Source organism: Somniosus microcephalus, unplaced genomic scaffold (genome assembly GCF_052327205.1).
Source record: "Somniosus microcephalus isolate GS21.2 unplaced genomic scaffold, FLI_Smic_1.0 unresolved_chr7, whole genome shotgun sequence".
Classification (NCBI taxonomy): domain Eukaryota; kingdom Metazoa; phylum Chordata; class Chondrichthyes; order Squaliformes; family Somniosidae; genus Somniosus; species Somniosus microcephalus.
This window is the reverse complement of record NW_028225185.1, coordinates 30,535,447-30,549,306: the sequence shown is the minus strand read 5'-3', so window position 1 is coordinate 30,549,306 and position 13,860 is coordinate 30,535,447.

Genomic DNA, 13,860 nt, shown 5'->3' with positions numbered 1-13,860 from the left:
TGTATGAGAGAGTGTGTGCGCGAGGCTGTGCGAGAGGGAGTGTGTGTGTGTGTGTGAGAGAGTGTGTGCGCGAGGCTGTGCGAGAGGGAGTGTGTGTGTGTGTGAGAGAGTGTGTGCGCGAGACTGTGCGAGAGGGAGTGTGTGTGTGTGAGAGAGTGTGTGCGCGAGGCTGTGCGAGAGGGAGTGTGTGTGTGTGAGAGAGAGTGTGTGCGCGAGACTGTGCGAGAGGGAGAGTGTGTGTGTGTGAGAGAGTGTGTGCGCGAGGCTGTGCGAGAGGGAGTGTGTGTGTGTGAGAGAGTGTGTGCGCGAGGCTGTGCGAGAGGGAGTGTGTGATTGTGAGAGAGAGTGTGTGCGCGAGACTGTGCGAGAGGGAGTGTGTGTGTGTGTGAGAGAGAGTGTGTGCGCGAGGCTGTGCGAGAGGGAGTGTGTGTGTGTGTGAGAGTGTGTGTGCGCGAGACTGTGCGAGAGGGAGTGTGTGTGTGTGAGAGAGAGTGTGTGCGCGAGGCTGTGCGAGAGGGAGTGTGTGTGTGTGTGAGAGAGTGTGTGCGCGAGGCTGTGCGAGAGGGAGTGTGTGTGTGTGTGAGAGAGTGTGTGTGCGCGAGACTGTGCGAGAGGGAGTGTGTGTGTGTGTGAGAGAGTGTGTGCGCGAGGCTGTGCGAGAGGGAGTGTGTGTGTGTGTGAGAGTGTGTGCGCGAGACTGTGCGAGAGGGAGTGTGTGTGTGTGTGTGTGAGAGAGTGTGTGCGCGAGGCTGTGCGAGAGGGAGTGTGTGTGTGTGAGAGAGAGTGTGTGCGCGAGGCTGTGCGAGAGGGAGTGTGTGTGTGTGTGAGAGAATGTGTGCACGAGGCTGTGCGAGAGGGAGTGTGTGTGTGTGAGAGAGAGTGTGTGCGCGAGGCTGTGCGAGAGGGAGTGTGTGTGTGTGTGAGAGTGTGTGTGCGCGAGGCTGTGCGAGAGGGAGTGTGTGTGTGTGAGAGAGAGTGTGTGCGCGAGGCTGTGCGAGAGGGAGTGTGTGTGTGTGAGAGAGAGTGTGTGCGCGAGACTGTGCGAGAGGGAGTGTGTGTGTGTGTGAGAGAGTGTGTGCGCGAGGCTGTGCGAGAGGGAGTGTGTGTGTGTGTGAGAGAGTGTGTGTGCGCGAGGCTGTGCGAGAGGGAGTGTGTGTGTGTGTGAGAGAGTGTGTGTGCGAGACTGTGCGAGAGGGAGTGTGTGTGTGTGAGAGAGAGTGTGTGCGCGAGGCTGTGCGAGAGGGAGTGTGTGTGTGTGAGAGAGAGTGTGTGCGCGAGGCTGTGCGAGAGGGAGTGTGTGTGTGTGAGAGAGAGTGTGTGCGCGAGACTGTGCGAGAGGGAGTGTGTGTGTGTGAGAGAGAGTGTGTGCGCGAGACTGTGCGAGAGGGAGTGTGTGTGTGTGTGAGAGAGTGTGTGCGCGAGGCTGTGCGAGAGGGAGTGTGTGTGTGTGTGAGAGAGTGTGTGTGCGCGAGGCTGTGCGAGAGGGAGTGTGTGTGTGTGAGAGAGAGTGTGTGCGCGAGGCTGTGCGAGAGGGAGTGTGTGTGTGTGTGTGAGAGAGTGTGTGCGCGAGGCTGTGCGAGAGGGAGTGTGCGTGTGTGAGAGAGAGTGTGTGCGCGAGGCTGTGCGAGAGGGAGTGTGTGTGTGTGTGAGAGAGTGTGTGCGCGAGGCTGTGCGAGAGGGAGTGTGTGTGCGCGAGAGAGAGTGTGTGTGCGCGAGGCTGTGCGAGAGGGAGTGTGTGTGTGTGAGAGAGAGTGTGTGCGCGAGGCTGTGCGAGAGGGAGTGTGTGTGTGTGTGAGAGAGTGTGTGCGCGAGGCTGTGCGAGAGGGAGTGTGTGTGTGTGAGAGAGAGTGTGTGCGCGAGGCTGTGCGAGAGGGAGTGTGTGTGTGAGAGAGAGTGTGTGCGCGAGGCTGTGCGAGAGGGAGTGTGTGTGTGTGAGAGAGAGTGTGTGCGCGAGGCTGTGCGAGAGGGAGTGTGTGTGTGAGAGAGTGTGTGCGCGAGGCTGTGCGAGAGGGAGTGTGTGTGTGTGTGAGAGAGTGTGTGTGCGCGAGGCTGTGCGAGAGGGAGTGTGTGTGTGTGAGAGAGAGTGTGTGCGCGAGGCTGTGCGAGAGGGAGTGTGTGTGTGTGTGAGAGAGTGTGTGTGCGCGAGGCTGTGCGAGAGGGAGTGTGTGTGTGTGTGAGAGTGTGTGTGTGCGCGAGGCTGTGCGAGAGGGAGTGTGTGTGTGTGTGAGAGAGTGTGTGCGCGAGGCTGTGCGAGAGGGAGTGTGTGTGTGTGTGAGAGAGAGTGTGTGCGCGAGACTGTGCGAGAGGGAGTGTGTGTGTGTGAGAGAGAGTGTGTGCGCGAGGCTGTGCGAGAGGGAGTGTGTGTGTGTGTGTGTGAGAGAGTGTGTGCGCGAGGCTGTGCGAGAGGGAGTGTGTGTGTGTGAGAGAGAGTGTGTGCGCGAGACTGTGCGAGAGGGAGTGTGTGTGAGTGTGAGAGAGTGTGTGCGCGAGACTGTGCGAGAGGGAGTGTGTGTGTGTGTGAGAGAGAGTGTGTGCGCGAGGCTGTGCGAGAGGGAGTGAGTGTGTGAGTGTGAGAGTGTGTGTGCGCGAGACTGTGCGAGAGGGAGTGTGTGTGTGTGTGAGAGAGAGTGTGTGCGCGAGGCTGTGCGAGAGGGAGTGTGTGTGTGTGTGAGAGAGAGTGTGTGCGCGAGGCTGTGCGAGAGGGAGTGTGTGTGTGTGTGTGAGAGAGAGTGTGTGCGCGAGGCTGTGCGAGAGGGAGTGTGTGTGTGTGTGTGAGAGTGTGTGTGTGCGAGGCTGTGCGAGAGGGAGTGTGTGTGTGTGTGAGAGAGAGTGTGTGCGCGAGGCTGTGCGAGAGGGAGTGTGTGTGTGTGTGAGAGAGTGTGTGCGCGAGGCTGTGCGAGAGGGAGTGTGTGTGTGTGAGAGAGAGTGTGTGCGCGAGGCTGTGCGAGAGGGAGTGTGTGTGTGTGTGAGAGAGTGTGTGCGCGAGACTGTGCGAGAGGGAGTGTGTGTGTGTGAGAGAGAGTGTGTGCGCGAGGCTGTGCGAGAGGGAGTGTGTGTGTGTGTGAGAGAGTGTGTGCGCGAGGCTGTGCGAGAGGGAGTGTGTGTGTGTGAGAGAGAGAGTGTGTGCGCGAGGCTGTGCGAGAGGGAGTGTGTGTGTGTGAGAGAGTGTGTGCGCGAGGCTGTGCGAGAGGGAGTGTGTGTGTGTGTGAGAGAGTGTGTGCGCGAGGCTGTGCGAGAGGGAGTGTGTGTGTGAGAGAGAGAGAGTGTGTGCGCGAGGCTGTGCGAGAGGGAGTGTGTGTGTGTGAGAGAGAGAGAGTGTGTGCGCGAGGCTGTGCGAGAGGGAGTGTGTGTGTGTGAGAGAGAGAGAGTGTGTGCGTGAGGCTGTGCGAGAGGGAGTGTGTGTGTGTGTGAGAGAGTGTGTGCGCGAGGCTGTGCGAGAGGGAGTGTGTGTGTGTGTGAGAGAGAGTGTGTGCGCGAGGCTGTGCGAGAGGGAGTGTGTGTGTGTGTGAGAGAGAGTGTGTGCGCGAGGCTGTGCGAGAGGGAGTGTGTGTGTGTGAGAGAGAGTGTGTGCGCGAGGCTGTGCGAGAGGGAGTGTGTGGGTGTGTGTGAGAGAGAGTGTGTGTGCGAGACTGTGCGAGAGGGAGTGTGTGTGTGTGAGAGAGAGTGTGTGCGCGAGGCTGTGCGAGAGGGAGTGTGTGTGTGTGTGAGAGAGTGTGTGCGCGAGGCTGTGCGAGAGGGAGTGTGTGTGTGTGTGTGAGAGAGTGTGTGCGCGAGGCTGTGCGAGAGGGAGTGTGTGTGTGTGAGAGAGAGTGTGTGCGCGAGGCTGTGCGAGAGGGAGTGTGTGTGTGTGTGAGAGAGTGTGTGCGCGAGGCTGTGCGAGAGGGAGTGTGTGTGTGTGTGAGAGAGAGTGTATGCGCGAGGCTGTGCGAGAGGGAGTGTGTGTGTGTGAGAGAGAGTGTGTGCGCGAGGCTGTGCGAGAGGGAGTGTGTGTGTGTGTGAGAGAGTGTGTGCGCGAGGCTGTGCGAGAGGGAGTGTGTGTGTGTGTGAGAGAGTGTGTGTGCGAGGCTGTGCGAGAGGGAGTGTGTGTGTGTGTGAGAGAGAGTGTGTGTGCGCGAGGCTGTGTGAGAGGGAGTGTGTGTGTGTGAGAGAGAGTGTGTGCGCGAGGCTGTGCGAGAGGGAGTGTGTGTGTGTGAGAGAGAGTGTGTGCGCGAGGCTGTGCGAGAGGGAGTGTGTGTGTGTGTGAGAGAGTGTGTGCGCGAGGCTGTGCGAGAGGGAGTGTGTGTGTGTGTGAGAGAGTGTGTGCGCGAGGCTGTGTGAGAGGGAGTGTGTGTGTGTGTGAGAGAGTGTGTGCGCGAGGCTGTGCGAGAGGGAGTGTGTGTGTGTGTGAGAGAGTGTGTGCGCGAGGCTGTGCGAGAGGGAGTGTGTGTGTGTGTGAGAGAGTGTGTGTGCGAGGCTATGCGAGAGGGAGTGTGTGTGTGAGAGAGAGTGTGTGCGCGAGGCTGTGCGAGAGGGAGTGTGTGTGTGTGAGAGAGAGTGTGTGCGCGAGGCTGTGCGAGAGGGAGTGTGTGTGTGTGTGAGAGAGTGTGTGCGCGAGGCTGTGCGAGAGGGAGTGTGTGTGTGTGTGACAGAGTGTGTGTGCGAGGCTGTGCGAGAGGGAGTGTGTGTGTGTGTGAGAGAGTGTGTGCGCAAGGCTGTGCGAGAGGGAGTGTGTGTGTGTGAGAGTGTGTGTGTGCGCGAGGCTGTGCGAGAGGGAGTGTGTGTGTGTGTGAGAGAGTGTGTGTGCGAGGCTGTGCGAGAGGGAGTGTGTGTGAGTGTGAGAGAGTGTGTGCGCGAGGCTGTGCGAGAGGGAGTGTGTGTGTGTGTGAGAGAGTGTGTGCGCGAGGCTGTGCGAGAGGGAGTGTGTGTGTGTGTGAGAGAGTGTGTGTGTGAGGCTGTGCGAGAGGGAGTGTGTGTGTGTGAGAGAGAGTGTGTGCGCGAGGCTGTGCGAGAGGGAGTGTGTGTTTGTGTGAGAGAGAGTGTGTGCGCGAGGCTGTGCGAGAGGGAGTGTGTGTGTGTGTGAGAGAGTGTGTGCGCGAAGCTGTGCGAGAGGGAGTGTGTGTGTGTGAGAGAGAGTGTGTGCACGAGGCTGTGCGAGAGGGAGTGTGTGTGTGTGTGAGAGAGTGTGTGCGCGAGACTGTGCGAGAGGGAGTGTGTGTGTGTGTGAGAGAGAGTGTGTGCGCAAGACTGTGCGAGAGGGAGTATGTGTGTGTGTGAGAGAGAGTGTGTGCGCGAGGCTGTGCGAGAGGGAGTGTGTGTGAGTGTGAGAGAGTGTGTGCGCGAGACTGTGCGAGAGGGAGTGTGTGTGTGTGTGAGAGAGTGTGTGCGCGAGACTGTGCGAGAGGGAGTATGTGTGTGTGTGAGAGAGAGTGTGTGCGCGAGGCTGTGCGAGAGTGAGTGTGTGTGAGTGTGAGAGAGTGTGTGCGCGAGGTTGTGCGAGAGGGAGTGTGTGAGTGTGAGAGAGAGTGTGTGCGCGAGGCTGTGCGAGAGGGAGTGTGTGTGTGTGAGAGAGAGAGTGTGTGCGCGAGGCTGTGCGAGAGGGAGTGTGTGTGTGTGTGAGAGAGTGTGTGCACGAGGCTGTGCGAGAGGGAGTGTGTGTGTGTGAGAGAGTGTGTGCGCGAGACTGTGCGAGAGGGAGTGTGTGTGTGTGTGTGAGAGAGAGTGTGTGTGCGAGGCTGTGCGAGAGGGAGTGTGTGTGTGTGAGAGAGTGTGTGCGCGAGACTGTGCGAGAGGGAGTGTGTGTGTGTGTGTGAGAGAGTGTGTGTGTGCGAGGCTGTGCGAGAGGGAGTGTGTGTGTGTGAGAGAGAGTGTGTGCGCGAGGCTGTGCGAGAGGGAGTGTGTGTGTGAGAGAGTGTGTGCGCGAGGCTGTGCGAGAGGGAGTGTGTGTGAGTGTGAGAGAGTGTGTGCGCGAGGCTGTGCGAGAGGGAGTGTGTGTGTGTGTGAGAGAGTGTGTGCGCGAGGCTGTGCGAGAGGGAGTGTGTGTGAGTGTGAGAGAGTGTGTGCGCGAGGCTGTGCGAGAGGGAGTGTGTGTGTGTGAGAGAGAGTGTGTGCCCGAGACAGTGCGAGAGGGAGTGTGTGTGTGTGTGAGAGAGAGTGTGTGCGCGAGACTGTGCGAGAGGGAGTGTGTGTGTGTGTGAGAGAGAGTGTGTGCGCGAGGCTGTGCGAGAGGGAGTGTGTGTGAGTGTGAGAGAGTGTGTGCGCGAGGCTGTGCGAGAGGGAGTGTGTGTGTGTGAGAGAGAGAGTGTGTGCGCGAGACTGTGCGAGAGGGAGTGTGTGTGAGTGTGAGAGAGTGTGTGCGCGAGGCTGTGCGAGAGGGAGTGTGTGTGTGTGAGAGAGTGTGTGCGAGAGGCTGTGCGAGAGGGAGTGTGTGTGTGTGTGAGAGAGAGTGTGTGCGCGAGGCTGTGCGAGAGGGAGGTGTGTGTGTGTGAGAGAGAGAGTGTGTGCGCGAGACTGTGCGAGAGGGAGTGTGTGTGAGTGTGAGAGAGTGTGTGCGCGAGGCTGTGCGAGAGGGAGTGTGTGTGTGTGAGAGAGAGTGTGTGCGCGAGGCTGTGCGAGAGGGAGTGTGTGTGAGTGTGAGAGAGTGTGTGCGAGGCTGTGCGAGAGGGAGTGTGTGTGTGTGAGAGAGAGAGTGTGTGCGCGAGGCTGTGCGAGAGGGAGTGTGTGTGTGTGAGAGAGAGTGTGTGCGCGAGGCTGTGCGAGAGGGAGTGTGTGTGTGAGAGAGAGTGTGTGCGCGAGGCTGTGCGAGAGGGAGTGTGTGTGTGTGAGAGAGAGTGTGTGCGCGAGGCTGGACGAGAGGCAGTGTGTGTATGTGTGAGAGAGTGTGTGCGCGAGGCTGTGCGAGAGGGAGAGTGTGTGTGTGTGAGAGAGAGTGTGTGCGCGAGACTGTGCGAGAGGGAGTGTGTGTGTGTGTGAGAGAGTGTGTGCGCGAGGCTGTGCGAGAGGGAGTGTGTGTGTGTGTGAGAGAGTGTGTGCGCGAGGCTGTGCGAGAGGGAGTGTGTGTGCGTGTGAGAGAGTGTGTGCGCGAGGCTGTGCGAGAGGGAGTGTGTGTGTGTGTGAGAGAGAGTGTGTGCGCGAGGCTGTGCGAGAGGGAGTGTGTGTGAGTGTGAGAGAGTGTGTGCGCGAGGCTGTGCGAGAGGGAGTGTGTGTGTGTGAGAGAGAGAGTGTGTGCGCGAGGCTGTGCGAGAGGGAGTGTGTGTGAGTGTGAGAGAGTGTGTGCGCGAGGCTGTGTGAGAGGGAATGTGTGTGTGTGTGAGAGAGTGTGTGCGCGAGGCTGTGCGAGAGGGAGTGTGTGTGTGTGTGAGAGAGTGTGCGCGAGACTGTGCGAGAGGCAGTGTGTGTGTGTGTGAGAGAGTGTGTGCGAGGCTGTGCGAGAGGGAGTGTGTGTGTGTGAGAGAGTGTGTGCGCGAGGCTGTGCGAGAGGGAGTGTTGTGTGTGTGAGAGAGTGTGTGCGCGAGACTGTGCGAGAGGGAGTGTGTGTGTGTGTGAGAGAGTGTGTGCGCGAGGCTGTGCGAGAGGGAGTGTGTGTGTGTGTGAGAGAGTGTGTGCGCGAGAGTGTGCGAGAGGGAGTGTGTGTGTGTGTTAGAGAGTGTGTGCGCGAGACTGTGCGAGAGGGAGTGTGTGTGTGTGTGTGAGAGAGTGTGTGCGCGAGACTGTGCGAGAGGGAGTGTGTGTGTGTGTGAGAGAGTGTGTGTGCGCGAGACTGTGCGAGAGGGAGTGTGTGTGTGTGTGTGAGAGAGTGTGTGTGCGCGAGACTGTGCGAGAAGGAGTGTGTGTGTGTGTGAGAGAGTGTGTGTGCGCGAGACTGTGCGAGAGGGAGTGTGTGTGTGTGAGAGAGAGTGTGTGCGCGAGGCTGTGCGAGAGGGAGTGTGTGTGTGAGAGAGAGTGTGTGCGCGAGACTGTGCGAGAGGGAGGGTGTGTGTGTGTGAGAGAGTGTGTGTGCGCGAGGCTGTGCGAGAGGGAGTGTGTGTGTGTGTGAGAGAGAGTGTGTGCGCGAGGCTGTGCGAGAGGGAGTGTGTGTGTGTGTGAGAGTGTGTGTGCGCGAGACTGTGCGAGAGGGAGTGTGTGTGTGTGTGAGAGAGTGTGTGTGCGCGAGGCTGTGCGAGAGGGAGTGTGTGTGTGTGTGAGAGAGAGTGTGTGCGAGGCTGTGCGAGAGGGAGTGTGTGTGTGTGTGAGAGAGTGTGTGTGCGCGAGGCTGTGCGAGAGGGAGTGTCTGTGTGTGTGAGAGAGTGTGTGCGCGAGGCTGTGCGAGAGGGAGTGTGTGTGTGTGAGAGAGAGTGTGTGCGCGAGGCTGTGCGAGAGGGAGTGTCTGTGTGTGTGAGAGAGTGTGTGCGCGAGGCTGTGCGAGAGGGAGTGTGTGTGTGTGTGAGAGAGTGTGTGCGCGAGACTGTGCGAGAGGGAGTGTGTGTGTGTGTGAGAGAGTGTGTGTGCGCGAGACTGTGCGAGAGGGAGTGTGTGAGTGTGTGAGAGAGTGTGTGCGCGAGACTGTGCGAGAGGGAGTGTGTGTGTGTGTGAGAGAGTGTGTGTGCGCGAGGCTGTGCGAGAGGAGAGGGAGCGTGTGAGTGTGTGAGAGAGTGTGTGCGCGAGGCTGTGCGAGAGGGAGTGTGTGTGTGTGTGAGAGAGTGTGTGTGCGCGAGACTGTGCGAGAGGGAGCGTGTGTGTGTGTGAGAGAGTGTGTGCGCGCGTCTGTGCGAGAGGGAGTGTGTGTGTGTGTGAGAGAGTGTGTGTGCGGGAGGCTGTGCGAGAGGGAGTGTGTGTGTGTGTGAGAGAGAGTGTGTGCGCGAGGCTGTGCGAGAGGGAGTGTGTGTGTGTGAGAGTGTGTGCGCGAGGCTGTGCGAGAGGGAGTGTGTGAGTGTGAGAGAGAGTGTGTGCGCGAGGCTGTGCGAGAGGGAGTGTGTGTGTGTGTGAGAGAGAATGTGTGCGCGAGGCTGTGCGAGAGGGAGTGTGTGTGTGTGTGAGAGAGTGTGTGCGCGAGGCTGTGCGAGAGGGAGTGTGTGTGTGTGTGAGAGAGAGTGTGTGCGCGAGGCTGTGCGAGAGGGAGTGTGTGTGTGTGTGTGAGAGAGTGTGTGCGCGAGGCTGTGCGAGAGGGAGTGTGTGTGTGTGTGTGAGAGAGTGTGTGCGCGAGACTGTGCGAGAGGGAGTGTGAGTGTGAGAGAGAGAGTGTGTGCGCGAGGCTGTGCGAGAGGGAGTGTGTGTGTGTGTGAGAGAGTGTGTGCGCGAGACTGTGCGAGAGGGAGTGTGAGTGTGAGAGAGAGAGTGTGTGCGCGAGGCTGTGCGAGAGGGAGTGTGTGTGTGTGTGAGAGAGTGTGTGCGCGACTGTGCGAGAGGGAGTGTGTGTGTGTGTGAGAGAGTGTGTGCGTGAGGCTGTGCGAGAGGGAGTGTGTGTGTGTGTGAGAGAGAGTGTGTGCGAGGCTGTGCGAGAGGGAGTGTGTGTGTGTGTGAGAGAGTGTGTGCGCGAGGCTGTGCGAGAGGGAGTGTGTGTGTGTGTGAGAGAGAGTGTGCGCGAGGCTGTGCGAGAGGGAGTGTGTGAGTGTGTGAGAGAGTGTGTGCACGAGGCTGTGCGAGAGGGAGTGTGTGTGTGTGAGAGAGAGAGTGTGTGCGCGAGACTGTGCGAGAGGGAGTGTGTGTGTGTGAGAGAGAGTGTGTGTGCGAGGCTGTGCGAGAGGGAGTGTGTGTGTGTGTGTGAGAGTGTGTGTGCGCGAGGCTGTGCGAGAGGGAGTGTGTGTGTGTGTGAGAGAGTGTGTGCGTGAGACTGTGCGAGAGGGAGTGTGTGTGTGTGAGAGTGTGTGCGCGAGACTGTGCGAGAGGGAGTGTGTGTGTGTGAGAGAGAGTGTGTGCGCGAGGCTGTGCGAGAGGGAGTGTGTGTGAGTGTGAGAGAGTGTGTGTGCGCGAGGCTGTGCGAGAGGGAGTGTGTGTGTGTGTGAGAGAGTGTGTGCGCGAGACTGTGCGAGAGGGAGTGTGTGTGTGAGAGAGAGAGTGTGTGCGCGAGACTGTGCGAGAGGGAGTGTGTGTGTGTGAGAGAGAGTGTGTGCGCGAGACTGTGCGAGAGGGAGTGTGTGTGTGTGTGAGAGAGAGTGTGTGCGCGAGGCTGTGCGAGAGGGAGTGTGTGTGTGTGTGTGAGAGAGTGTGTGCGCGAGGCTGTGCGAGAGGGAGTGTGTGTGTGAGAGAGAGAGTGTGTGCGCGAGGCTGTGCGAGAGGGAGTGTGTGTGTGAGAGAGAGTGTGTGTGCGAGGCTGTGCGAGAGGGAGTGTGTGTGTGTGTGAGAGAGTGTGTGCGCGAGGCTGTGCGAGAGGGAGTGTGTGTGTGTGTGAGAGAGAGTGTGTGCGCGAGGCTGTGCGAGAGGGAGTGTGTGTGTGTGTGTGAGAGAGTGTGTGCGCGAGGCTGTGCGAGAGGGAGTGTGTGTGTGAGAGAGAGAGTGTGTGCGCGAGGCTGTGCGAGAGGGAGTGTGTGTGTGAGAGAGAGTGTGTGTGCGAGGCTGTGCGAGAGGGAGTGTGTGTGTGTGAGAGAGAGTGTGTGCGCGAGGCTGTGCGAGAGGGAGTGTGTGTGTGTGAGAGAGAGAGTGTGTGCGCGAGACTGTGCGAGAGGGAGTGTGTGTATGTGAGAGAGAGTGTGTGCGCGAGGCTGTGCGAGAGGGAGTGTGTGTGTGTGTGTGAGAGAGTGTGTGCGCGAGGCTGTGCGAGAGGGTGTGTGTGTGTGTGAGAGAGAGTGTGTGCGCGAGGCTGTGCGAGAGGGAGTGTGTGTGTGTGTGAGAGAGTGTGTGTGCGCGAGACTGTGCGAGAGGGAGTGTGTGTGTGTGTGAGAGAGAGTGTGTGCGCGAGACTGTGCGAGAGGGAGTGTGTGTGTGTGTGAGAGAGTGTGTGTGTGCGAGGCTGTGCGAGAGGGAGTGTGTGTGTGTGTGAGAGAGTGTGTGCGCGAGGCTGTGCGAGAGGGAGTGTGTGTGTGTGAGAGAGAGTGTGTGGCGAGGCTGTGCGAGAGGGGTGTGTGTGTGTGTGAGAGAGTGTCTGCGCGAGCTGTGCGAGAGGAGTGTGTGTGTGTGAGAGAGTGTGTGCGCGAGGACTGTGCGAGAGGAGTGTGTGTGTGTGAGAGAGAGTGTGTGCGCGAGGCTGTGCGAGAGGGAGAGTGTGTGTGTGTGAGAGAGAGTGTGTGCGCGAGGCTGTGCGAGAGGGAGTGTGTGTGTGTGTGAGAGAGTGTGTGCGCGAGGCTGTGCGAGAGGGAGAGTGTGTGTGTGTGAGAGAGAGTGTGTGTGCGAGACTGTGCGAGAGGGAGTGTGTGTGTGTGTGTGAGAGAGTGTGTGTGCGAGGCTGTGCGGAGAGGGGAGTGTGTGTGTGTGTGAGAGAGAGTGTGCGCGAGACTGTGCGAGAGGGAGTGTGTGTGTGTGTGAGAGAGTGTGTGCGCGAGGCTGTGCGAGAGGGAGTGTGTGTGTGTGAGAGAGTGTGTGTGCGAGGCTGTGTGAGAGGGAGTGTGTGTGTGTGAGAGTGTGTGCTGCGAGACTGTGCGAGAGGGAGTGTGTGTGTGTGAGAGAGAGAGTGTGCGCGAGGCTGTGCGAGAGGGAGTGTGTGTGTGTGTGAGAGAGAGTGTGTGCGCGAGGCTGTGCGAGAGGGAGTGTGTGTGTGTGTGAGAGAGTGTGCGCGAGACTGTGCGAGAGGGAGTGTGTGTGTGTGTGAGAGAGAGTGTGTGCGCGAGGCTGTGCGAGAGGGAGTGTGTGTGTGTGTGAGAGAGTGTGCGCGAGGCTGTGCGAGAGGGAGCGTGTGTGTGTGTGAGAGAGAGTGTTGTGCGCGAGGCTGTGCGAGAGGGAGTGTGTGTGTGTGAGAGAGTGTGTGCGCGAGGCTGTGCGAGAGGGAGTGTGTGTGTGTGTGAGAGAGAGTGTGTGCGCGAGGCTGTGCGAGAGGGAGTGTGTGTGTGTGTGTGAGAGAGTGTGTGCGCGAGGCTGTGCGAGAGGGAGTGTGTGTGTGTGTGTGAGAGAGAGTGTGTGCGCGAGGCTGTGCGAGAGGGAGTGTGTGTGTGTGAGAGAGAGTGTGTGCGAGACTGTGCGAGAGGGAGTGTGTGTGTGTGAGAGAGAGTGTGTGCGCGAGGCTGTGCGAGAGGGAGTGTGTGTGTGTGTGAGAGAGTGTGTGCGCGAGACTGTGCGAGAGGGAGTGTGTGTGTGAGAGAGAGTGTGTGTGCGAGACTGTGCGAGAGGGAGTGTGTGTGTGTGAGAGAGAGTGTGTGCGCGAGGCTGTGCGAGAGGGAGTGTGTGTGTGTGAGAGAGAGTGTGTGCGCGAGGCTGTGCGAGAGGGAGTGTGTGTGTGTGAGAGAGAGAGTGTGTGCGCGAGACTGTGCGAGAGGGAGTGTGTGTGTGTGAGAGAGAGTGTGTGCGCGAGGCTGTGCGAGAGGGAGTGTGTGTGTGAGAGAGAGTGTGTGCGCGAGGCTATGCGAGAGGGAGTGTGTGTGTGTGTGAGAGAGAGTGTGTGCGAGGCTGTGCGAGAGGGAGTGTGTGTGTGTGAGAGAGAGTGTGTGCGCGAGGCTGTGCGAGAGGGAGTGTGTGTGTGTGTGAGAGAGTGTGTGCGCGAGGCTGTGCGAGAGGGAGTGTGTGTGTGTGAGAGAGTGTGTGCGCGAGGCTGTGCGAGAGGGAGTGTGTGTGTGTGTGAGAGAGTGTGTGCGCGAGACTGTGCGAGAGGGAGTGTGCGTGTCAGAGAGAGTGTGTGTGCGAGGCTGTGCGAGAGGGAGTGTGTGTGTGTGTGAGAGAGTGTTGTGCGCGAGGCTGTGCGAGAGGGAGTGTGTGTGTGTGAGAGAGTGTGTGCGCGAGACTGTGCGAGAGGGAGTGTGCGTGTCAGAGAGAGTGTGTGTGCGAGGCTGTGCGAGAGGGAGTGTGTGTGTGTGTGAGAGAGTGTGTGCGCGAGGCTGTGCGAGAGGGAGTGTGTGTGTGTGAGAGAGTGTGTGTGCGCGAGGCTGTGCGAGAGGGAGTCTGTGTGTGTGTGAGAGAGTGTGTGCGCGAGACTGTGCGAGAGGGAGTGTGTGTGTGTGAGAGAGTGTGTGCGCGAGACTGTGCGAGAGGGAGTGTGCGTGTCAGAGAGAGTGTGTGTGCGAGACTGTGCGAGAGGGAGTGTGTGCGTGTGAGAGAGTGTGTGCGCGAGGCTGTGCGAGAGGGAGTGTGTGTGTGTGTGAGAGAGAGTGTGTGCGCGAGGCTGTGCGAGAGGGAGTGTGTGTGTGTGAGAGAGTGTGTGCGCGAGACTGTGCGAGAGGGAGTGTGCGTGTCAGAGAGAGTGTGTGTGCGAGGCTGTGCGAGAGGGAGTGTGTGTGTGTGTGAGAGAGTGTGTGCGCGAGGCTGTGCGAGAGGGAGTGTGTGTGTGTGAGAGAGTGTGTGTGCGCGAGGCTGTGCGAGAGGGAGTCTGTGTGTGTGTGAGAGAGTGTGTGCGCGAGACTGTGCGAGAGGGAGTGTGCGTGTCAGAGAGAGTGTGTGTGCGAGACTGTGCGAGAGGGAGTGTGTGTGTGTGAGAGAGTGTGTGCGCGAGGCTGTGCGAGAGGGAGTGTGTGTGTGTGTGAGAGAGAGTGTGTGCGCGAGGCTGTGCGAGAGGGAGTGTGTGTGTGTGAGAGAGTGTGTGCGCGAGGCTGTGCGAGAGGGAGTGTGTGTGTGTGAGAGAGAGTGTGTGCGCGAGGCAGTGCGAGAGGGAGTGTGTGTGTGTGAGAGAGAGTGTGTGCGCGAGGCTGTGCGAGAGGGAGTGTGTGTGTGTGTGAGAGAGTGTGTGCGCGAGGCTGTGCGAGAGGGAGTGTGTGTGTGTGTGAGAGAGTGTGTGTGCGCGAGGCTGTGCGAGAGGGAGTGTGTGTGTGTGTGAGAGAGTGTGTGCGCGAG